The sequence below is a fragment of the Tursiops truncatus genome, chromosome 16, assembly GCF_011762595.2.
Source record: "Tursiops truncatus isolate mTurTru1 chromosome 16, mTurTru1.mat.Y, whole genome shotgun sequence".
Lineage (NCBI taxonomy): Eukaryota > Metazoa > Chordata > Mammalia > Artiodactyla > Delphinidae > Tursiops > Tursiops truncatus.
In genome coordinates this window covers 31,963,909-31,989,006 of record NC_047049.1, presented here as the reverse complement: position 1 = coordinate 31,989,006, position 25,098 = coordinate 31,963,909, and the positions used below count along the sequence as shown (strand labels likewise).

General features: G+C 40.4%; 1 pseudogene; it reads left to right on the top strand.

The window, feature by feature from the left end:
• LOC101330620 (cytochrome P450 2C18-like) overlaps nucleotides 1-25,098 on the top strand; it is a 59,336-nt pseudogene that overhangs the window by 25,293 nt on the left and 8,945 nt on the right.

The following is a 25,098-nucleotide window of genomic DNA, read 5'->3' as shown; positions in this document are numbered from 1 at the left end:
ATACAATTATACGGCTAATATATTTTACCTCTTAAAAAAAAGAATAGCTTATAGCATTTTACCTTTTTTTGGTTAACCATCCACTCTTCCCTTATTTATTTATTTTAAAATTAAATGCTTTATTGATGTAACATTGGTTTATAACATTATATATGTTCCATGTGTACAACATCACATTTTGTATACACTGCAGTGTGCTCACCACCAAAAGTTTAGTCTCCATCCATTCACCATACAGTTGACCCCCTTTACCCATCTTGCCCTCCCTTCACCCTGCTTCCCTTCTGGTAACCACTACTCCGTTCTGTGTATCTATGTTTTTGTTTTTGTTTGTTTGTTTGTATACTCCACATGTGAATGGAAGCATACAGTATTTGTCTTTCTCTGACTGGCTCATTTCACTTAGCATAATACCCTCAAGGTCTACCCATGTTGCAAATGACAAGATTTCTTTCTTTCCTTCCTTTCTCCCTCCCTCCCTCCTTCCTTCCTTCCTTCCTTCCTGTCTTTCTTTCTCTCTCTCTCTCTCTCTCTCTCTCTTTCACTAAGTAGTATTGCATTGTATATATACCACATCATCTTTATCCAGTCATCTGTTTATGGCCACATAGGTTGTTTCCATATCTTTGCTATTTTAATGCTGCAGTGAACATAGGTGTGCATATATCTTTTTAAATTAGTGTTTTCATATTTTTTGCATAAATACCCAGAAATGAAACAGCTGGATCCTATAGTAGTTCTATTCTTAATTTCATTAGAAATCTCCATACTCTTTTCCATAGTGGCTGAACCAGTTTACATTTCCACCAACAGCATATGGGGATTTCTTTGTCATTGACTTTTGGCAGTTTTAATATAATGTGTCTTGGAGAAGGTCTTTTTGCATTGAGGTCATTAGGTGTTCTCTTAGCTTCATGCACTTATATATCCAGTTCCTTTCCCAGGTTTAGGAAGTTCTCAGTTATTATTTCTTTAAATGAACTCTCTGTTCCCTTCTCCCTCTCTTCTCCTTGTGGGATACCCATTATCCTTATGTTGTCCTTCCTAATGGATTCCAATAGTTCTTTTAGAATTTCTTCAATTTTTTTTAACACCTTATTTCTCTCTCCTCTTCAACCAGAATCATGTTTAGATTTCTATCTTCAGGCTCCTTAATTCTCTCTTCCATGGGGTGCCCTATTTCCAATGCTTTATAACAGCGGTCCCCAACCTTTTTGGCATCAGGAACGGGTTTCGTGGAAGACAGTTTTTCCACAAACGGGGGCAGTGGGTGATGGTTCAGGCAGTCATGTGAGCGATGGGGAGCGATGGGGATCGGCAGATGAAGCTTCGCTCACTGGCCCACCACTCACTTCCTGTTGTGCGGCCCGATTCCTAACAGGTGGCCCAGGGGTTGGGGACGCCTGCTTTATAATGTGTTGTTCATCTTATTTATTGCATGCTTCAGCTCCAGATTTTTTTTTTTTAATGTTTCAGTCTCTTTGGTAAGGTATTCTTTCTATTCATTAATTTCATTCCTTAGCTCATTGAACTGCCTGTCTGAGATTTGCTGTATCATGTTGAGTTTGAGTTTCTTCACGACAGCTGTCTTGAATTGTCTATCAATTAGATCTCAATATTCTGTAATTTTCAGTTTGGCTTCTGGAGAATTTTTATGCCATTGTTACGATGGTGCTTGATGAGTTGTTCTTCTACTGGTGCATTTGAAGTAGCAAACACCTTTCTTCATTAGGTAAAGGTGTTTTATCTTTCTTTTAACCTTGTTTCTAACAATTCAACAGGTTTGTAATTGGAGGCCTTACTGTTTGTTTGTTTTCAGTAGATGACACTATAGCACAGGTTTTTGGTTTCTCTTACTTCAGCTGCCTCTGGCTATATTTGAAAATTGGCACTTTCCACCCCACTGCCTTTGCCAGAGGTGTTGTTCGGTGCCCTCATTGTCACTACTGATGCCTCATTGTCACTGGTGCCTTGCTGTTGCTGGTGTCACTGCTATTGCTGGCATTGCCGCCTGGGGCACCAGAATGGCAGGCACCTTGTCCAGGGTCGTCTGGGCTGTGGGCTTCACTGCCGAGGGGGGAGGGTGGGAGTTGGAGGGCAGTTGGAGCTATGGTCACCTCTGCTGCATTAGGGGCTTTCAGGTTCGTGGGTGCTGCTGCTGTGGGCGGGAGGGTGGGGGTCCAGAGTTGCAAGTGCTTCCACAGCTGAAGGGACAGAGTCACAGGTCCTGCTGCCACTTCTCAGTTCCCTGTGGCTGTGGGTGCTGTTATGACTGGGAGGTCAGAATTGTGTGTAATGCCCCCCCCCCCGCTACTCCTGGATTCTCTGGGGCTGTGGGCTTTGATGCCATGACTGGGTGCCAGGATCTCAGGCGTTGCCTCACCTGTTCTCTCCATTCTGCCTCCTCTATGTGTTCCAGTCCACCCACCTTTAAATGTAGAGAAGTGTGGAATTCTCTGGCATCCTCATGTGTTGGGCAGAGTTCCCTTTGTTGAGTTATGGACGTTTAACTGGTTGTAGATTGAAGGTGGGGATAAAGGGAGTGTCTCACTCTGCTGTAATGCTGATGTCACTCCCCTCACCGTTGAGTATGTTAGCCCTGGGCTTGTCATATACGTTGAGATACATTCCTTTATTTTGTTGAGATACATTCCTTCTATACATAATTTGTTGGGAGGAGTTTTTATCATGAAAGGATGTTAAATTTTGACCAATGTTTTTTCTCCATCTATTAAGATGACAGTATGATTTTTATCCTTTATTCTATTAATGTAGTACATCATATTTATTGTTTTGCATATTTTGAACCACCCATATATCTCAAGGATAAATCTGGCTTAATCATGGTGTGTGATCCTTCTTTTTAATTTTTTAAAAAATTTATTTATTTATTTTTGGCTGTGTTGGGTCCTCGCTGCTGTGCACGGGCTCTCTCAAGTTGAGGCGAGCAGGGGCTATTCTTCATTGTGGTGCACTGGCCTCTCACTGAGGCGGCCTCTCTTGCTGCGGAGCACAGGCTCCAGGCACGTGGGCTTCAGCAGTTGTGGCTCACCGGCCCAGCAGCTGTGGCTCTCCAGCTCTAGAGCGCAGGCTCAGTAGTCGTGGCATATGGCTTAGTTTCTCTGCGGCATGTGGGATCTTCCCGGATCAGGGCTCGAACCCATGTCCCCTGCATTGGCAGGCGGACTCTTAACCACTGCACCACCAGGGAAGCCCAGTGTGTGATCCTTCTAATGTGCTCTTGTATTCAGGTTGCTAGCATTGTGTTGAGCATTTTTGCATCTATGTTCATCAGGAATATTGGCCTGTAATTTTCTTTTTTTGTACTTATGTCACACTTAAAAAGCAATTTTATTATTCCAGAAGTCTTGAGTCCAGAAAAATGGTGTTTGCCATAAGAATTTCCTTTCAGGGCAATAGCTTTAACTTTTATGAACAATTTTTTTTAAAATTAAAAAAAAATCTTTAAGCAAATTATGTTTTTCTGGGTCAGAACCCCATTGAAATGATGATAAATTAATTACAAATGAGAGTTATTCCTGAAGAGTCAGGAGATCTCATGTAGGAAAATGGAGGTTTCAGAGAGGGTGCTGGGCACAAGGTTTAGAAAACATCTATTTCAAAATGGACTAGGTGGATAAAGCAGTTGGGAGAGGAGACACCAAGAACAAAAGATAAATGATAAATTGAGGCTTCCCAGTAATTAGAAAATTAATTACTAAGAGTTTGAAACATCTGCCTGAGCATTTGCAATAATTCTAAATTGGCATCTAAAAATTAGGAATTGAAATACATGTTAAAAGACCAAGAATGTACAAAAGAGTCAACATAATCATAGTTGTCTTAGTCATAATGATATAAACAATGAATAGTGATATAATAAAAAATTGTGATATAAATATATTGTGGAAAATTGAGTGAGGGGAAGTTGTGTGTGTGTGTGTGTGTCTGTGTCTGTTTGTGGGTACTTATTTTGTATGGGGTGGTGGTTGAGATGTAAACCCTCATCTCACTTATCAGAAAGTCATTATACATTGTCTAAAAATGGATAAATCAGGAAATAAAAGTAGTAATTTTTAAAATAAATTTATCTATTTTTTATTTTTGGCTGCATTGAGTCTTCATTGCTATGTGCAGGCTTTCTCTAGTTGTGGCGAGTGGGGGCTACTCTTCATTGCGGTGCGAGGGCTTCTCATTGCGGTGGCTTCTCTTGTTGCAGAACATGGGCTCTAGGCATGCGGGCTCAGTAGTTGTGGCTCGCGGGCTCTAGAGCGCAGGCTCAGTAGTTGTAGCACACGGGCTTAGTTGCTCCACAGCATGTGGGAACTTCCCGGACCAGGGCTCGAACCCATGTCGCCTGCATCAGCAGGCGGATTCTTAACCACTGAGCCACGAGGGAAGTCCCTAAATTATTTTAATTAAAGAAAAAAATCAAGATCCACTGGATGCTTGTCATTGGGTAAAAAAAGAAGAAAGTGGTAAGTGGCATAAATGTATATAGGATTATCTGCCTGATATGCATAATATCTCTGGAAGGTATATAACTAGTTGGTGGGAATGGTTGTTTTTGGAAAGTCTAAATAAATTTGTGTAGTTAGATGGGAAGGAGACTTACCTTTTACCATACGTGCTTTTTGTGACTTAATGTATTCCTCTGTTTTTTACTTGAGGTATAAGTTATATAGAAGAAAAATCACCTTTCTAAGTGTAGAGTCTAAAGAGTTTTGATCAGTATGTGAAATTATGTAACTACCACCACAACTAAGATATCAAACATTTTCATCATCTCAAAGAGTTTCCTTATTCTCCTTTTGCAAACAATCCATTTCCCCCAGTTCTTGCCCTTGGTAACCGCTGATCTGCTTTTGGTCCTACAGTTTTGCCTTTTCAGGAGTGCAGTATAATGTGACATAAATGAAATAACTTGTAATCAATATATGCCTTTATCTCTTTTTTATGTGGCAGAATATCTTTGAGATTCATCCTTGTTATTGCATATATCAATGGATTATTCCTTCTTTATCGATGAGTGGATATCATGTGGAGTGCCACAAATTGTTTATTCATTCACTAATTGATGGATATTTGGGTTGCTTCTAGTTTTGGGCTATTTGAGTAAAGGTGCTTTAAACATTTGATACAGGTTTTTGTGTGGACATAAATTTTCATTTCTTTTGGGTAAATACCGAGGAGTGGGAGTTTAAAGTTAAATGTTTAACTTTATTTAAAGTTTAAATAAGTTAAATGTTTAACTTTATTTAAAGTTTAACTTTATTTTAAAAACCCACCAAACTGTTTTCTAATACGGCTGTGACATTTTTCCCTCCTACTAGCAATATATGAAAGTTCCAATTGCTGGAGGTAGGTACCCTCCAACACTTGCCGTTGTTAGTGTTCTTAAATTTTATTTCATTTTATTTTTAATTTATTATTTATTTATGGCCTCTGCCCTATTTTTTGTTTTGTTTCTGGTATTTATCGGCATTCCTCCAGCCAGATCACCTCGTTCTACCAAAACAATCCAATACGTTTTGAAAACCATTCTGGAGGGGCTGTTCTTGGGTGGTGGTGGGAAAGGGAGTTTTGGCCAGAACGATATTGACTGGTAGGGAAAAAAAAAAATCAGAAAAACACCAAACCAAGTACACGCCTCTCCCCACATACACACCTGTATTTATGTACCCGGACACATGGCCGGCCAAGCCGGCCCTTGGGGGCTTTGAACAATCATCTCAACGCCTCTTTCCGTTTCTCTTGTCCTGAGTATGGGTAGGGGCGAAAGGGGAGATATTTCAGATCTGTAAATATTTTTAAAGCGAAAAAAATAAAACATTTAAAGCATCGTTGTTAACTTTGGTGGAACTGATTGTCTGTTGTGCTAACGCTGGAGGTTTTCTCGCTTTTCCGTGTAAGGGCTTGCAGGCGCGTGTCAGATGTCTGGCTCGCCCCACGTGGAAGGTGGGGCGGGGATCAGGGGTTAAAGGTCGGGGCCTTGGCGCCGCCCCGTGAAGCCGCACCCCTTTCCGCTCGCTGGTGGTACCCATAGTTCCTGAGCGGGCTGAGGCTCAGCCCGGCTGGAGTCCAGCTCCAGATCCCGCGCAGACAGGGTCAGACGGCGGGTGGAGGCAGGCCTCACTGCTGAAGCGGTGGCCTCCCCGGACACGCTTTTTTGCAGCACAGGGAGTGCCTAGGGGTTGGCGGCAGCGAGGCGCCGTGCGACGTGGTCCAACCTGTGACACGTGCCTCCCCTCCGAGGGCGCAGGGCAGGTGGGGCGGTGCTGCCTGGACCAGGTATAGCGCCCGACTTGCTCATCCCCCATCCTGGCGCGACAGCCTGGCAGCGCTCTCAGCTCCGGAGCCGGTGGCAGAGTTGCGGGTCCCGCGCGGCGCGGGAACTGGGGGCGGAAAGACGGCCCTTCGCCTGAAGCTTCTTGAGGCCGGAGACTAGGCAAAGAAAGCTCGAGAGGCAGAGGCTCCTCCCCACACTGTTGTGTTGTTTACGGTTTGCATTGTGCTGGCTAAGAGGCCGGAACCCGGGCAAGCACGTGGCCGCTGGCCCTGAATGGAACCAGGGTGCGCCGTCTGCGTGCCCACCGACTTCCGCGCCCCAACACTTGCCGCCGCACCCTCTAAATTTTAGACACTGAAGGGGTTGTGTAGTGATATCTCATTTTGTTTTACTTCTATTTTCTCGGTGAATAATGATATTTGGCTTCTTTTCATGTGTTGATGGGCCATTCGTATGTGTTCACTGATAGTGTTTGCTCAAAGTCCTATTTTTTATTGAGTTTGCTTTATTTAATTATTGCAGTTCTTTAGTATGCAATCCGTTTGTCATGTCTCAGTGTTGCACATGTTTACTCCCGGTTTGTGTCATTTTCTTTCTTTTTTTGGTTTCTAAGAATGTCCTTCAATGAGCAGAAGTTTAAAAAAAAAACATAGTTTAAAATTTTTATGAAGTCCAGTTTATCGATTATTTCTCTTATGAGTTGGGCTTTTGTGTCATATTTATTTTCCAGCACATGCTATCAAATATTTATGCTTTTCTTTTTCAAGTTTTATACTTTTAGCGTTTATATTTAGCTCTATGATCCATTTAAAGTTCATTTTTACTTATGGAGTGAAGTAATGGTCATATTTCATTTCTTTTCTTTATGGTTATCTACTTGTCCCAGCACCATTTGCTGAAAATATACCTGCTTTTAAAATCTTAAAGTAACATTTTCCAGTATTATTTGTTTAAAAATATGCAAGGCAATAATTTTAAAAACAAAATTATAGACCTTAAATACGATAAACTTAAGGGGTGCAATTACCCCCAATTTTGAATTTAAAAGGTTTTAAAATTTAAATAGTATTTAAACGTACAATGGATATATATATATATAATATATGAAATACATATGAAATTGTGTATATATCTATATTGTAACTACCTGTCTGTCTGTCATCTGTCTATCACACTTAACACCTAAATACTTCAGTATGTATCTTCTAAGAACAAATGAACAAGGACTTTATCTACATAACAATAAAAGCATTCACACTAAAGGAATTATCATCTATATAATATTTTTTTCTGATATATATATACTATAATTACATTTTCTCAATTATCCTAAAATATCTTGTGTAGCTTTTTTTGAGGGGGCATCTAGTGTCCAATCAAGGAACAAGTATTTAATTTGATTATCTGCCCCTTTACTCCCCTGTTATCAAGAACAGTTCCTTTTCCTATGTTTATTTCATTTTAATACACTGACAATTTCGAAGAGTCCAGGACAATTGTCATGTTAAACGTTCCTCAGTCTGGATTTATGTGATTGTTTTCTTGAGATTAGATTCCAGTTGTATGTATTTGACAAGAAAATTACTTAGGTGATGTTGTGTATGTCCCACTGCATCACATTTCGGCTGAAGACGTGTAATGTCAGCTTATCCCATTATGGGTGATGCTAAGGTGATCACTTATTAAGGAGAAATCTGCCATATCTCTCCATTACTGAGGTTCTGTTTTCATAGGTAATTAATTAAAAATCTATGGCATGGTACTTTAAGACCTTGTGAATATACTGTTTCCCAAATCATTCATCCAACAGTTTTAGCATTAATTGATGATCTTTACTTGAATTGTTGAAAAATGAGAATTTTTCTAATTTTATCATCTGTTTTTTTTAATCTAGAATTCATCCATAACGAAGTGTTCCCCCACATTTTAAAATTAAGAGAAACAAATTTCATCCCAAAGATAAATGCTCAGTAGTTGTTAGTGTACTTGTTGATATTATCTAAGAAGTCACTTTTCCTCTTGGGAAAATTTTCTTTCTTACTGTGGTAAAATAAGTATAACATAAAAATGACCATTTTAGCTATTTTAAAGTGTACAATTCAGTGAAATTTAGTACATTCACAGTGTTGTGCAACCATAGCTACTATCTAGTTCCAGAACATTTTCATCACTGCAAAAGGAAATCCACCACCCGTTAAGCAGTCATTGCCCATTCCTCACTCCTTACAGCCCCTGACAGCCACTAATCTGTCTCTGTATGGATTTGCCAGATGCCATTTTTGATCAGGTCAGACCTCTATTTTAAAAAGCCCTATAAACAGATTCCAAATACATCTGACTTTTCAAGAGCCCTCAGAGGCTTCCATTTTAAACTATGATCCACAAATGAGATGTAAGAAAGCTGAAATGATGAAATAGAGTCAAGGGTGGGATACAGACAGCAGTGTGCAAACGTTGTGATAAGTAAAGGGGATTCAGAGATCTAGCACCCAAGTAACCAAGTACACAGTACTTCAAATGCTATTGAAGGCCACTTTAGTAACATCACTGCCACTGGTCTTAAACTCATCCCTGTTTATTACTTGGTCTGTCTGTCTGGAATTGCTGCTGCCCTTCTTTGGACCTGGGACTCCTCATGTCTAGATCAAAAAATGGGACTAAATGACTTGTAACATTTCTACCGCTCCACGACCTCTTTATAATTCATTTATCTTCATCTTTCATTCCAGGGCACGACTATAGTAACATTGCTGAGTTCTGTGCTACATGATGACAAAGAATTCCCCAACCCAGAGGTGTTTGACCCAGTCCACTTCCTGGATGAGAGTGGCAACTTTAAGAAGAGTGACTACTTCATGGCTTTCTCAGCAGGTATTAAAAATTAATTTCCTTAGGTACTTAGGGAACAAGACACCTTTCTGGAATTGGTTGGAACTTAATGATGCCCACTCTGGAACTGAGAATCTGTGACCCTTTTTCCTTGGAGTTCAGGGACATCTATTTGTTGTGAAGCCTGTTATTTTGTGAACAATCAGTTGGGTGTGTATTCAGAGTAACATTTTTGGGGTTTGGTTTTGTTTTTCTAAAATCGTTCTTGAGGCAGGTGTGGTATATATGAGAGTGCATCACAGTGGGCATCAGAAAATCTCAGTTTAAATCCTGGTTTTATTAATTATGAGCTATGTGACACTGGACATTTCTGTTTACCCAGAATCTTCCTTTCACTCATTTGAAAAATACAAAATTACAGTCTCTACCTTCCAATGTTTATTTTGGTGGGGTAGATGTGGAGTTTCAAGGAAAGAGTCATGTACATTTACTTATATAATTACTTTATCTTTGGTCATTCAAGATGTTTGAATTAAGTTAGTGTTAACCATGAATTCCAAGAATGTAGATCTGGTTGAAATCAAGCGGTGTTTATTGGGGGTTTGTTAGGACTATAGCCCAGGAGACACAGATCCAAGAAGCACTTAAATTGTGTTCTTCCAGACTAAAATGGGGAAATTTATAAAGGCAGAAAACCACAAGGGCACATAACTTTTTGTCAAGAATTAGAATTGTAGATGACAATATGTAAGGATGCTTGTAAGCAAGAATTGGTTGGGGTTCGAAATGGTTACATAGTTGTGAAGGGGGAGGGGAACTTTGAACATACAAAATTGTAGCAAGCACCTGTTAGCATATATTGTTTTGAAAATGGCTGGTGGAGTCCTTGAGTTTGACACAGTTGGGAATTCAAGTTCTCAGTGATGCAGGAACATATCTAAACACATCCACAATGAGTATGTGGCTTCATTTTAGGTGTCTGAACTATAGTTATTCCATTCTGATTTTTAAAGGATCTTAAATATGTCATCAGTAACTATATTATGTATAGGCAAATGTAATATTAATACAGTACATTAAAATATTTAAAAACCTTTCATTTTTAAAGACAAAGTGTCCTAGTGTTAGATATAACATTAAAAGATAAACATTAAAAAACAAAATAAAAAATCTTAAAATTTGTATGGAAACACATAAGACCCCAAATAGCCAAAGCAGTCTTGGGGGTAAAACAGAACTGGAGGAATCAGACTCCCTGACTTCAGACTATACTACAAAGCTATAGTAATCAAGACAATATGGTACTGGCACAAAAACAAATATAGATCAGTGGAACAGGATAGAAAGCCCAGAGATAAACTCACGCACCTATGGTCAACTAATCTATGACAAAGGAGGCAAGAATATACAATGGAGAAAAGACAGTCTCTTCAGTAAGTGGTGCTGGGAAAACTGGACAGCTGCATGTAAAAGAATGAAATTAGAACACTTCCTAACACCATACACAAAAATAAACTCAAAATGGATTAGAGACCTAAATGTAAGACCGGACACTCTAAAACTCTTAGAGAAAAACATAGGAAGAACACCACTCTTTGACATAAATCACAGCAAGATCTTTTTTGATCCACCTCCTAGAGTCATGGAAATAAAAACAAAAATAAACAAATGGAACCTGATGAAACTTAAAAGCTTTTGCAAAGCAGACTACAAACAAGATGAAAAGGCAACCTTCGGAATGGGAGAAAATATTTGCAAACAAATCAACGGACAAAGGATTAATCTCCAAAATATATAAACAGCTCATGCAACTCAATATTAAAAAAAAAAAAAATCCAGTAAAAAAATGGGCAGAAGACCTAAATAGACATTTCTCCAAAGAAGACATACAGGGCTTCCCTGGTGGCGCAGTGGTTGAGAGTCCACCTGCCGAGGGGGGGGACACGGGTTCGTGCGAAGATCCCACATGCCACGGAGCGGCTAGGCCCGTGAGCCATGGCCGCTGAGCCTGTGCTCCACAACAGTGAGAGGCCCACGTACTGCAAAAAAAAAAAAAAAAAAAAAAGACATACAGATGGCCAAGAAGCACATGAAAAGCTGCTCAACATCACTAATTATTAGAGAAATGCAAATCAAAAATACAATGAGGTATCACCTCACACCAGTTAGAATGGACATTATCAGAAAATCTATAAATAACAAATGCTGGAGAGGGTGTGGAGAAAAAGGAACCCTCTTGCATGGTTGGTGGGAATGTAAATTGATAGAATCACTATTGAGAACTGTATGGAGGTTCCTTAAAAAACTAAATATAGGGAGCTTCCCTGGTGGCGCAGTGGTTGAGAGTCTGCCTGCCGATGCAGGGGACGCGGGTTCGCGCCCCGGTCCGGGAAGATCCCATATGCCGCGGAACGGCTGGGCCCGTGAGCCATGGCCGCTGGGCCTGCGCGTCTGGAGCCTGTGCTCCGCAACGGGAGAGGCCGCAACAGTGAGAGGCCTGCATACAGCAAAAAAAAAAAAACAAAAAACTAAATATAGTATTACCGTATGACCCAGCAATCCCACTACTGGGCATATACCCAGAGAAAACCATAATTCAAAAAGACACATGCACCCCAATGTTCATTGCAGCACTGTTTACAATAGCCAGGACATGGAAGCAACCTAAGTGTCCATCAACAGATGAATGGATAAAGAAGATGTGGCACATATATACAATGGAATATTACTCAGCCATAAAAAGGAACGAAATTGGGTCATTTGTAGAGACGTGGATGAATCTAGAGACTGTCATACAGAGTGAAGTAAGTCAGAGAGAAACAAATATCGTATATTAACGCAAATACGTGGAACCTAGAAAAATGGTACAGATGAACCAGTTTGCAGGGCAGAAATTGAGACACAGATGTAGAGAACAAACGTATGGACACTAAGGGGGAAGTGGGGGAGGGGTGGGGTGGTGGTGTGATGAATTGGGAGATTGGGATTGACATATATACACTAATATGTATAAAATGGATAAGTAATAAGAACCTGCTGTATAAAATAAAATTCAAAGAAAAAAAAGTAATAAGTACTTTTTGTTGATCATTTGGTTTGTTGACCATTTTGATTTCCTGCATCATGAAGATGTTCAGGGTTTTTTTATTCCTATATTTATGTTTTCTTTTTTTTAATGGATTCATAGGAATTTTTCTACATTCAGGATATAAATTTTTTGTTCATTTATCAGTATTGTAGTGGTCTCTCCCATCCTGTGTCATTTTATTTTGTTTTGTTTCTTAAAAAAAACAAAATAAAAAAAAGGCATAGAATACACCAATTGGCCTCAGAGTCATAAATCCCCAACTGGTCATTGTTTGAATCCAGAGTTATAAGCCTTTTTTCGGCCTCAAATTATTTATTTCAATGGTTCTCAATCCTGGCTGCGCAGTGGGACTCCCCTCTCCCCTTTTCTAAAAAATTATCAATACCTCGACCCAATCCCAGTACAGTTAAACCAGAATCTCCAGAGTGTCCTTGGACACAGAGAAAACAAGACTAAAAGTTTATTTTTATCAGTGGGGCAAGGTCTACTCAGAATGGGAGTGCAAAGTGGCTGTACTTGATTGGTCTGTTTCTATCAGAGAGGCACAAGCTGAATTAGCAGGGACTGTTATAAAAGCTTTAGATTTCAGGCTCCCAGCTGTCTGAGTAAGAAGAGAAGGTTTCTGTGGATCCGGCTGTGCTCTGTCTCTCCTGTCTGCTTCTCCTGTCACTCTGGAAACAGAGCTCTGGGAAAGGGCAGCTCCCTCCTGGCCCCCACTCCTCCCCCAATTCCTGGAAATATCCTTAGATATTAGATGTTAAGGACATCAGCAAATCCTTAACCAATGTAAGTAGGTTTTATGCTTCTTCACTGTCTTGCAAACGGTAAGTAAGTTAATCCCAATGATGAAACTAATACATATTGTCATGGGCACACTGTCAAAACAGGTCAGCGTGAGGTAAATTACTTCCTATAAATTTTGACCTTTTTCTTGCCTTTTCAGGCCTGTCATTGTCATAAATAGATGAGCAAAGTAATGTGTTTTGTGAGTAGAGAAACATTTAGGTGTTTGTATGGTAGAATCAAAATAATAAAGTGTCAAAAGCTTGTAGTGTTTCTTCCCTTCTTTGTTTCACAGCCATTTGCTATGATTTGGCACTGAAGGTAAGTGGTAGGTGAAGTGTTTTGTGATTCGAAATTTTCTTCCAGAAGTCATATACTATATAAGCTGTGTGTTTTGTTCAGATGGCCATGAAAAGAGAACTTTTCTGAAGAAGGGCATTGTGCCTGATGTTAAGGAAGTAGCTTGGGATCAGGACCAGCATGAGTGAATGAAAGAAAGTAGTCATCAGTCAGGGTCCAACTGATGGTAATGGTGTTCATTTGGATTCTGCAGGGAGCTGCTGTCTGTAGCCTATGAATGCTGCAGGATGGAAGATACTCTTCTTCCACGAGATGCTGCACGTCCTGGCACTGCCTGTATGATGCCTGCTTTCTTTCTGTGTTAGTAATACCAGCAGATCTCAAACTAGGCTGGGCATTGAAATTATTTGCATTTATTTTTTATAATATAGATTCTAGTATTCATCATAGGGCTACAGAATCAGAATTCTAATGACTGCTCTACAGGTGATTCTGAAGCAGTCAGCTGGCTGTTGGTCCAGAGGTGGGCATTGAGAATCGGTACAATTCTCAAGGATCAGAGGGGTGAATACGAAGAGCTTCAAATCTGAATCCTCTTTATAGTAGCCCTGGAATGCTGGAAATGGAACAGAATTCCTTAACCTCAGTTTCCTTATTTATAAGTGGGGCAAATAAACCTGCTGAAGGTGCTGATACGAGGATTAATTGTAATCTGTGTACCAACTACTCGGGCCATTGCCTGACACATCAGTGGTAGCTATAAGTGGTAGCTATAACAATCACCATAATATTTATGTAATAAATACAGAAATATTTTAGGCTCCATGTGGCAGAATAAAAACATAATAGTAGGATGATAATATATTCCACGTCAGGCACAATATATTGACTTTTGCTCTTACATGTATGTCCATTCCCAACTCTCAAAAGTCTATGGCCCTGTGTTCACTGTGTATTTTGGAATGAAGCCAACGGTGGTCTTGCATGGATATGAAGCAGTGAAGGAGGCTGATTGATCTGGGAGAGGAGTTTTCTAGAAGAGGCAGTGTCCCAATGCTTGAAAGAGCTACTAAGGGACATGGTAGGTGTGCATGTGCACATGTTCAGCATTGATAATGGGTGGGGGTGGAGAGGATACAAACAGGAATATGAAGAGCCCCCAGCAGAGCTTGGTTCACCTGAAAGGCTGCCAAGTGTCAGCTCACTCCTCCTTCCCTAGCACCTCCCCCCTAGTTTCTGTTTCCCCTCCCGGTAGGAATCATGTTCAACAATGGGAAAATATGGGAGGAGACCTGGCGCTTCTCCCTCATGACCCTGCGGAATTTCGGGATGGGGAAGAGGAGCATTGAGGACCGAGTTCAAGAGGAAGCCCACTGCCTTGTGGAGGAGTTGAGAAGAACCAACAGTGGGTGATGCTATGCTCTGTCACTCTGACCTTAACAGTTGGCTCTCTTCTCCAGTGACGTCCTTGGAAACATTACAGGGGTGGCCACATCTTTCATAGGGGTCATGGTTGTCACCCCTCAGATGGAGGAGGGAGGATGTGGAACACAGACAGCCAAGGGAACTTTTGTGTATCTATGCTTGTTGTGTGTGTACACCAATGATGGGGCACACAGTGTGGGTATAAATGTGTTTTAATCATACTCTATCCTGAATTTTGTGTTCAATTCAGAAATCACAAAGAATAGTTTAAAGTCATTTCCTGAAAGAGTTCGAGAACAATGTTTTTCCTGTAGCATTAATGTGGGTTATCTATTCCAGAGCATTTCACCAGGGAATACTTGTTAATTGAACAGGATGGGAATGACCCTTGTGCAGCATGAAACAAGTGACACGTGTGTTCACTTAATTGGACTATATTTATATTTTCAACCTCACAGAGATGTCTGAGAGTTACTTCCAGGGCCCAGGCCTACAATTCTGGCAAATAGTAATGACATCTAAGGGTTTTAATCATTTAGGTGTATCTTATTGCATTTCTTCTCAATTATGATTTCTCTGTAAATGCAGCACTATTTTAAAAATACCTTTACTGTATATTTACCTTTACCACTGAGCTTTTTCCATTGTAATTTTCCTGTTTCTAGCTGTGGCCTTTCCTTTTCCCTTAGAGAAGTCTCTTTAACATTTCTTGTAAACTGGTTTGGTGGTGCTGAAGTCCTTTAGCTTTTGCTTGTCTGTAAAATTTCTGATGTCTTTATCAAATCTGAATGAGAGCCTTGCTGGGTAGAGTATTCTTGGTTGTCAGTTTTTTTCTTTTTTCTTTTCTTTTTTTTTTTTTTTGCGGTATGCGGGCCTCTCACTGTTGTGGCCTCTCCCGTTGCAGAGCACAGGCTCTGGACACGCAGGCTCAGCGGCCATGGCTCACGGGCCCAGCCGCTCTGCGGCATGTGGGATCTTCCCAGACTGGGGCACAAACCCGCGTCCCCTGCATTGGCAGGCGGACTCTCAACCACTGTGCCACCAGGGAAGCCCGTCAGTTTTTTCTCTTCATCACTTTTTTTTTTTTTAGCTTTAAATTTATCATGCCGCTTTCTTCTTACCTGCAGTTTCTGTTGAAAAGTCAACTAATAGTGTTCTGGGAGTTCCCTTGTGTGTAACTTGTTACTTTTCCCTTGCTGCTTTTAATCTTCTCTTTTTATGTTTAATTTTTGACATTTTAATTACAATGTATCTTGGTTTGTTCCTCTTTGGGTTGACCTGTTCAGGACTCTGTGCTTCCTGGACTTGGATGTCTGTTACTGATCCCAGGTTAGGGAAGTTTTCAGCTATCATGTCTTCAAATATGTTCTCTGCCCCTTTATCTCTCTCTTCTTCTTCTGGAACTGCTATAATGTGAGTGTTCGTATGATTGTTGGTGTCAGAGATCTCTTAAACTGTCTTCATTTCTTTTCATTCTTTTTTCTTTTTTCTGTTCATTGTCAGTGATTTCTGCTACTTTGTCTTCCACCTCACTGATCCATTCCTCTCTTTCATTTAGTCTATTCTTGATTCTTTCTAGTGTCTTTTTCATGTCATTTATTATATTCTTCATCTCTGTTTGGTTGTTCTTTATATTTTCCAACTCTTTGTTAAAAACTACTAACTTCTTGCTCTGTGTATCCATTCTTCTCCCAAGTTCTTTGATCATCTTAACAATCATTACCCTGAACTCTTTCTTGAGTAGATTACATATCTCTACTGCACTTAGTTCTTCTTCTGTGGTTTTATCTTTTTCCATCATTTGGAACATGTTCTTCTGTCACCTCATTTTTTCTAACTTGCTGTTTTTATTTCTATGTATCTGCTAGGTTGGTTATAGTTCCTGACCTTGGAGAAATGGCCTTTTGTGGGAGATGTCCAGTGTGTCCCAGCAGCACACTCCCCTCTCATCATTGGAGCTGTATTCCTCAGGATTTCCCCCTATGTGGGCTGTGTTGGTCCTTCTGTTGTGGTGGGCTGAGTACTGTAGGCAACCTGGTAGGCTTGGTTGGCCCTAGTCAGGTTATTCCCACAGCTGGTATGGGACCACTGATAGGTGGGGCTGGTTCCTGACAGAGCAGGCTGTGGGTTCTGGGGTGTCCAGAAGCTTGTGTTGGCCGGCTGTTTGTCAGGGCTGGGGCCCAGCGAGTCCCAGGGCACATGCTGGCCTTTTGATGGGTGGGTTGGGTGTGCAGTCTGCAGGACTATCATTGTTCTGGGGCTGGGCGTCTGCCCTCTGCTGGGTGAGGCTGGTGCTGGACCTAGCGTAGGCTAACTGGTGGGCAGGTCTGAGGTCCAGTAGGTCTCGGTTGGTGCTGGCCTGCTAATGGTTGGGCTGGATTTGCAGATTGTGGGCCTGTGGTGGTCCTGTGACTGGTGTCTGCTCATGGTACATGAGGCTGGTCCCAAGGCTAGGGCAGGCTTACTGGTTGACAAGGCAGGGGCCCAGCTGGTCCCAGGGCTAGCCTACTGCTATGTGGACTGGGTCTGCATGCTGTGGGGCTGTCATTCTCCTGGGGTTCTCACCTACCTGCTGGTGGGTCCTGAGGCGAGAGCAGGCTTGCTGGTGGGCAGAGCTGGGGATTCTGGGACTGGCGCCTGACCAGTGGGTGTTTTGAGCTGAGTCCTTGGTTCTCTGGCTCAGGGCCCTGGAGGTCCTGGGTCTGTGCCTGTGCAGTGCTGTTTGGAGCTGGGTTCCAGGCCTCTGGTGGGCAGGGCTGTGTGCAGGGGTGGCTGTGAGGTCAGAGGATCTTAAGGCAGCCTCTCTGCTGGTGGGTGAGGCTGTGTCCCCACCCGCTTAGCTCCTTGGCCTTAGGCAAGTACTGGTGCCTGCAGACTGTTGGGCAGAGGGAGGATTCCAGAATGGCACTTGACAGCACCAGTGTCCATGTGGCAGAATGAGCTCTCCAGAATGGCTGCTGCCAATGTTTATGCCCCCAGGGTGAGCTCCAGTTGCCTCCTGCCTCTCTGGGAGACTCTCCAGTATCAGCGGGTATTTCTGACCCAGGCTCCTTTCAAGTTACTGTTTCTACCCTGGGTCCCAGAGCATGTGAGATTCTGTGTGTGCCTTTATGAGTGGAGTCTCTATTTCCCTCAGCCCCCTGGGACTACTGAAAGTAAGTCCGCTGGCCTTCAAAGCCAGATGTTCTGGAGGCGCATCTTCCTGTTGCAGGACCATCAGGCCTGGGAGCCCAGTGTGGGGCTCAGACACCTCACTCCCTGGGGAGAACCTCTGCAATTGTAATTATTCTCCCGTTAGGGGGGTCACCTACGTGGGGATATGGTATTTCACTATACCGTGACTCCACCCCTCCTACCCATCTCTTTGTGGTTCCTTTATATATTTAGTTCTTGACGATCCTTTGTGGTAGGTTCTGGTCTTTTTCATCAGTGGTTGTTCCGTGAATAGATGTAATTTTGGTATGCCCATGAGGGGAGGTGAGCTCAGGGTCTTCCTTCTCTGCCATCTTTGCCAGTCTCCTCCCACATTTCTTTATCCGTAATCGTTGATGGACATTTAGGTTGTTTCCATCTCTTGGCTATTGTCAACAAGGGAATGCAGATATCTCTTTGAGATCTGATTCAGCTGTTTTGGATAAAAACTCAGAAGGATATTGCTGGGTAATATAGTAATTCTCTTTTTATTGTTTGAGGAACCTCCATACTGCTTTTCATAGTAAATCATTTAACATTCTATCAACTATATACAAGGGTTCAGTTTCTCAACTCCCTCATCAACACTTGTTATTTTCTTCCTTCCACTTTTCCTCCCTCCCTCCTTCCTCCCTTTCTTTCTTTTTTTTTTTTTGATAATGGCCATCCCAGCAGATGTGAGGTGATAACTCTTTGCTTTTGATTTGAATTTTCTAATGTGTAGTTTAAACCCAGACAGTTTTTTTTTTTCTTTTTTTGTAATGCAAGTACCTGATGTAGGCTATGATTGCTTAAGGCATCCATTTCAAAGCAGCGTCCCCTTCAAAGAAGGCTATCAAATAAACATATGCCAGCCACGGGACTAGATGAAGAGCTCCCCCTACTGAGCCTCGTTTGTTCTCAGTTGATTTCAGTTACTGACCATTTGGGCTACTTGTTTTTGTCTCTTCTAGTGCTTTGTGTTCCCACTCTTTATGTTCTAAATTCACCAGTAGTGAGCCATTGAAACCCTATGCCCCCGCACTTTACCCCAGTGAGAGCAGAACCCCAGGCCCTGTGTGAGTCTCTCTCTCACCCCACTCACAACCTCACACTGTGTTCCCAGGTGTGCCTGCAATTCCCAGGTCTTGTAGGTAATAAAGTTCTATTTTTCAAAGTTTCCTCATGGTTTTTGCTGAAGGACTTCTTGCAATCATAATAAGAATCACAAGGTCTGGTCCAGCCACACTGTTGGTTATTGATAGGCTGAGACCAGTACAAAACATGATGATTAGTGATGTTGACCATCTTTTCATGTACCTGTTGATCATTTTTATTTCTTCTTTTTTTAAGTGAACACAAGATAAAGATATTATTTAATTCGTTAATGAGGAAATCCGTTACAACCTGTTGTAATAAGGTGTTACTATCTGTTCAAGGGAGAAGGGTAAAAAAGTACAGACTTACTTAGAGTAGAGGAATGTTGACATGAATGTGCAAATGAAGACAGAACTAGCTGGGAAAGTCAATTGAACCTCTACTGGACAGAACAGAGCTTGTATGTCTATAGGCAAGAATTATTTTGTACTGCTATTAGGTATTGATAATTTACAAATTATTACAGACATCTCCAATAAAATCACAGTCAGATAAAGCACAGGGGTGAGGTATAGTATAGTTTTCTGCTGGAGCACACATTTTCCCTGCACTGTAGCTGTAACTACACCTACATATCCAGGTTAAAAAAAAAAAATCGACTTTCTTGAAAGGATGTGATTTACACTCAATATTTCCCCCTCAGCTTTACTGAGATACAGTTGGTATACAACATTGTGTTAGTATAAGATATACAACTTATTGATTTGACATGCTCAGATATTGCAATATGATTACCGTCATAGCATTGTCTAACAGCTCCATCAGACTACATAATTACCATTTCTTTGGGAAACATTTAAGATCTACTCCCTTAGCAACTTGCAGGTATATTATACAGTAATGTTAACTGAAATCACAGTTCTGCACATTAGCTCCCCAGAATTTATTCATAATCTAACGGGAAGTTTGTACTTTTTGACCAACATCTCCCCATTTCCCACACTCGCCAGCCCCTGGAAACCACCCTTCTACTCTTTGTTTCTTTGAGTTTGGCTTTTTTAGATTCCACATTTAAGTTAAATCATGTGGTTGGTATTTGTCTTTTTCTATGTGACGCATTTCACTCAGCCTAATGCCCTCAAGAGCCATCCATGTCATTGCAAATGCAAGGATTCCCTCCTTTCTCATGGCTGAGTAATGCTCCATTGTGTGTGTGTATATATTTGACCCTTGAACAGCATGGGTTTGAAATGTGTAGGTCCACTTATATGCGGATTTAAAAAAATAAATATGTAGTACAGTACTACACGTTCTGTGGTTGGTTGAATCATCAGATGTGAAATTGTGGATATGGAAGACTGGCTGTAAAGTTATGCATGGATTTTTGCCTGTGCAGGGGGTCCATGCCCCTAACTCCCATATTGTTCATGAATCAAATGGATATAAGTGAAAAACATTCATCTGTTTGTCAGTGGAAATAATAATAGGAATAGAAAATGATTTTATTTGAGCCAAACTGAGAATTACAGCCTGGGAGACACAGATTCAAGAAGCACTTGAATTGAGTTCTGCCGGACTACAAAATGGGGGAGATTTATAAAGGCAAAACCCACAAAATACGTGGGTTGTTTGTCAAGAACTATAATTGAAGGTGACAAGAAGTAGGGATTCTTGTTAAGGAGGTATTGGTTTGGGTCTGAAATGGTTGCACAGTTACAAGGGAGACCTTGAGACCATAAGGTTGCAGGTGGCAGCTGTCAGCAGATATTTTGTAGAGAATGGTTGGTGGTGTCCTTGAGTCTGATACACTTCGGAAAATTCATGTTCTCAGTAATGCAGGAATGTGTCTGAAACCACGTCCACCATGGCCACCCAGCCAGCCCCATTTTGAATGCCTGAACCACAGTTACTCCATTTTAATTTATAAATGCATTCTCTTCTTTAATGGTTAAAGCAGATGTACAATGCATGTTTAAGGCCACAAAACAGGCTGTTCTAGACAGCATAAAATCTAAGCCATATCATGTATAAGCCAGAATGACTTCTCCATACCTCAGTATGTGAAAATTTCTTCCATCATGTTATGGACAGATAGGTTGTTTCCACATGTTGGATATTGTGAATAATGCTGCAGTAAACGTGAGAGCACAGGAATCTCTTTGATATCCAGTTTTCATTTCCTTCAGATATATACCCAGAAGTAGGAATCCTGGATAATACGGTAGTTCTATTTTTAATATGTGGAGGCACCTCCATACTGTGTTACAAATTGGCTGTTTACATTCACACCAGTTTACATTCACACCAACAGTGCACAAGTGTTCTTTTTTCTCCACATCCTATCCAACATTTGTTATCTTTTTACTTTTTGATGACAGTCATTCTAACAGGTGTGAGGTGATGTCTCATTGTGGTTTTGATTTGCATTTCCCTGATGATTAGTGATTTTGAGCACTTTTTTTAATGTACATGTTGGCCATCTGTATGTCTTTGGAAAAATGTCTGTTCAGTTCCTCTGCCTGTTTTTAACCAGATTATTTTTTCCTATTAAGTTGTAATGGTTTCTTTAAATAAATATTTTTGATATTAACCTCTTATCAGATATATGATTTGCAAACATTTCCTCTCCGTTTGTAGGTTGCCATTTCATTTTGTTGATCATTTTGTCTTGCTTGCAGAAAAGCTTTTTAGTTTGATATAGTCCCCTTGTTTATTTTTGCTTTTATTGCTTGTGCTTTTGTTATATTAAAAAAAAAAATCATTGCCAAGACCAATGTCAAGAAGTCTTTTCCCTGAGTTTTCTTCTTGGAGTTTTATTGTTTCAGGTCATACATTTAAGTCTCTAATCCACTTAGAGTTGATGTTTCTGAGTGCTGTAAGATAGGGGTCCTGTTTCATTCTTTTACTTTTGGACGTCCAGTTTTCCCAACACCACTTATTGAAGAGACTATCCTTTCCCCAATGAGTATTCTTGACTCCTTTGTCAAATATTAGTTGATAGTATATGTGTGGGTTTATTTCTGGGCTTTCAGTTCTGTTCATTGGTCTATATGTCTGTTTTTATGCCAGTATACTACTGTGTTGACTTTCTTTTTTAGCTTTGTGATATAATTTGAAGACAGAAAATTTAATACATTCAGCTTCTTTCTTCATTCTCAGGACTTCTTTGGGTATTTGGGGTCGTCCATATAAATATTAGGATTGTTTTTTATATTTCTTTAAAAAATGCCGTTAGAATTTTGGTGGAAATTGTATTGAATCTATAGATGTCTTTGGGTAATAAGGACATATTAACAATACTAAGATTGATCTGTAAACAGTATGTATCTTTCCATTTATTTGTGCCTTCTTTATTTCATCAATGTCTTGTGAAAGAACATTGTACAGAGCTTTCTCTTGTTTTTCTTTTGCATTCTTTTTTAATATTTTTTTCCATTATGGTTTACCACAGGATATTCAGTATAGTTCCCTGTGCTATACGTTAGGACCTTGTTGTTTATCCATTCTAAATGTAATAGTTTGCATCTACCAACCCCAAACTCCCAGTCCATCCCTCTCCCTCACTCCCTCCCCCTTGGCAACCACAAGTCTGTTCTCTATGTCTTTGAATCTGTTTCTGTTTTGTAGATAGGTTCATTTGTACCATATTTCAGATTCCCCATATAAGTGATATCATATGATATTTGTCTTTCTCTTTCTGACTTACTTCACTTAGTATGAAAATCTCTAGTTGCATCCATGTTGCTGCAAATGGCATTATTTCGTTCTATTTTTTACGGCTGAGTAGTATTCCATTGTATATATCTACCACATCGTCTTGAGCTTTTCCTTCCTTGGTTAAATTTATTCCTAAGTATTCTATTGTTTTTGTTGCTGTTTAAAATGGGATTAATTTCCTTAATTTTTTCCATAGAGCTTGTTGATAGTCTATAGAAACACAGATGATTCTTGTATATTGATTTTTGTATCCTGCACCTTTACTGAGTTCATTGATTAGTTCTATCAATTTTTAGTTGAGTCTTTAGGGTTTTGTGCATGTGCAAACAGACTTTTTTCTTTTCCTTTGGATACCTTTTATTTATTTTTCTTGTGTGATTGCTCTGGCTAGGACTTCCAGTACTATGTTTAATAGGAGTGATAAGAGTGGGCACAATCATATTGTTTCTTTTTTTTTTAATTTTTAAAATTTTTTATTTATTTATTTTTGGCTGCATTGGGTCTTTGTTGATGCACATGGGCTTTCTCTAGTTGTGGCGAGCGGGAGCTACTCTTCATTGCGGTGCGCGAGCCTCTCATTGCAGTGGATTGTCTTGTGGAGCACGGGTTCTAGGCGCGCGGGCTTCAGTAGTTGTGGCTCACGGGCTCTAGAGCGCAGGTTCAGCGGTTGTGGCGCACAAGCTTAGTTGCACTGCGGCATGTGGGATCTTCCCAGACCAGGGATCCCTGTGTCCCCTGCATTGGCAGGCAGATTCTTATCCACTGTGCCTCCAGGGAAGCCCAATCATATTGTTTCTGATCTTAGGGTAAAAGCTTCCAACTGTTCAACTGTGAGTATGATGTTAGCTGTGGGCTTGTCGTATATGGCTTTTACTGTGTTGAGTAAAGTACTATAGAAGTGCTTTTATCATGAAAGAATTTCGAATTTTGTCAGATGTTTTTTTCTGCATCTATTGAGATGATCATATGAGTTTTACTCTTCATTCTTTTAATGTAGTGAATCACATTTATTGATTTATGTAAGTTCAAAAGATTTTGAGAAGGATTGGCAATGCTTGCCGATCCTTAAGTGTTTGTAGAATCACCAGTGAAACCATCTGATTCTGGACTTTTTTTTGTTGTTAGGATTTTTTATTACTGATTTGACAACCTTATCATTATTGGTTAGTCAGATTTTCTATTTCTTCATGAATCAATCCTAACAGGTTGTGCGTTTCTAGAAATGTATTCATTTCTTGTAGATTATCCAATTTGTTGGTAGATAATTGTTCATAGTAGCCTCTTCTTTTTTTTTTGTATTTCACTGGTATTGGCTTTAACATCTCTTCTTGACTTCTTATTTTATTTATTGCATCTTCTCTCTTTTCTTCTTAGTTAGTCTAGCTAAAGTTTTGTCGATTTTGTCTTTTAACTTCTATACTAGAAGTAATAGTGGTTTATTCACCACCTCTACATTGTGACAGTATTCTGGATTTGTCTATATATTTACCTATGTCAGCTACCTTTATACTTTCATATGCTTTTCTGTTGCTGCTCAGTGTTCTGTTGTTTCAATGTTATGGAATTCTTTTAGCTTTTCTTATAAGACATGTCTAGTGGCAATTAATTTCCTCAGCTTTTGTATATTTGGGAAAGTGTTTATTTGTCTTTTGTTTTTAACGAATTGTTTTGCCAGATACAGTATTCCTTGTTGGCAGCTTTTTTCTTTCTGCATTTTGAATATATCATCCCATTGCTTTCTTTTTTTTTTAATATTTATTTTATTTATTTGGTTGCACCAGCTCTTAGTTGCTGCAGGTGGGCTCCTTGGTCGTGGCTCACAGGCTCCTTAGTTGTGGCATGTGAACTCTTAGTTGCGGCATGCACATAGGATCTAGTTCCCTGACCAGGGATCGAACCTGGGCCTCCTGCATTGGGAGAGTGGAGTCTTAACCACTGCGCCACCAGGGAAGTCCCCCATTGCTTCCTGGCCTGCAGTGGTTTTGCTTAGAAGACCATTGTTAGTCTTATGATTGTTCTTTTGTATGTGACAAGTCACTTGTTTTGCTGCTACCAAAATTCTCTCCTTGTCTTTGATTTTGACAATTTGAGTATAATGTATCTCAGAGTGGATTTCTTTAGTTCATCCTAGTTAGAGTGTGTTGGCCTTATAGAATCTGAGTGATAAATTTTCACCCAGATACGGGAAGTTTTTGCCATTATTTCTTCAAATAAGCTTTCTCTCTTTTCCCATAATGTGTATATTGATCCACTTGTTGATGTCCCATAAGTCCCTTAGGGGTGCCCACACTCATCACTATTATTCAACATAGTTTTGGAAGTTTGGCCGCAGCAATCAGAGAAGGAAAAGAAATAAAAGAAATCCAAATTGGAAAAGAAGAAGTAAAGCTGTCACTGT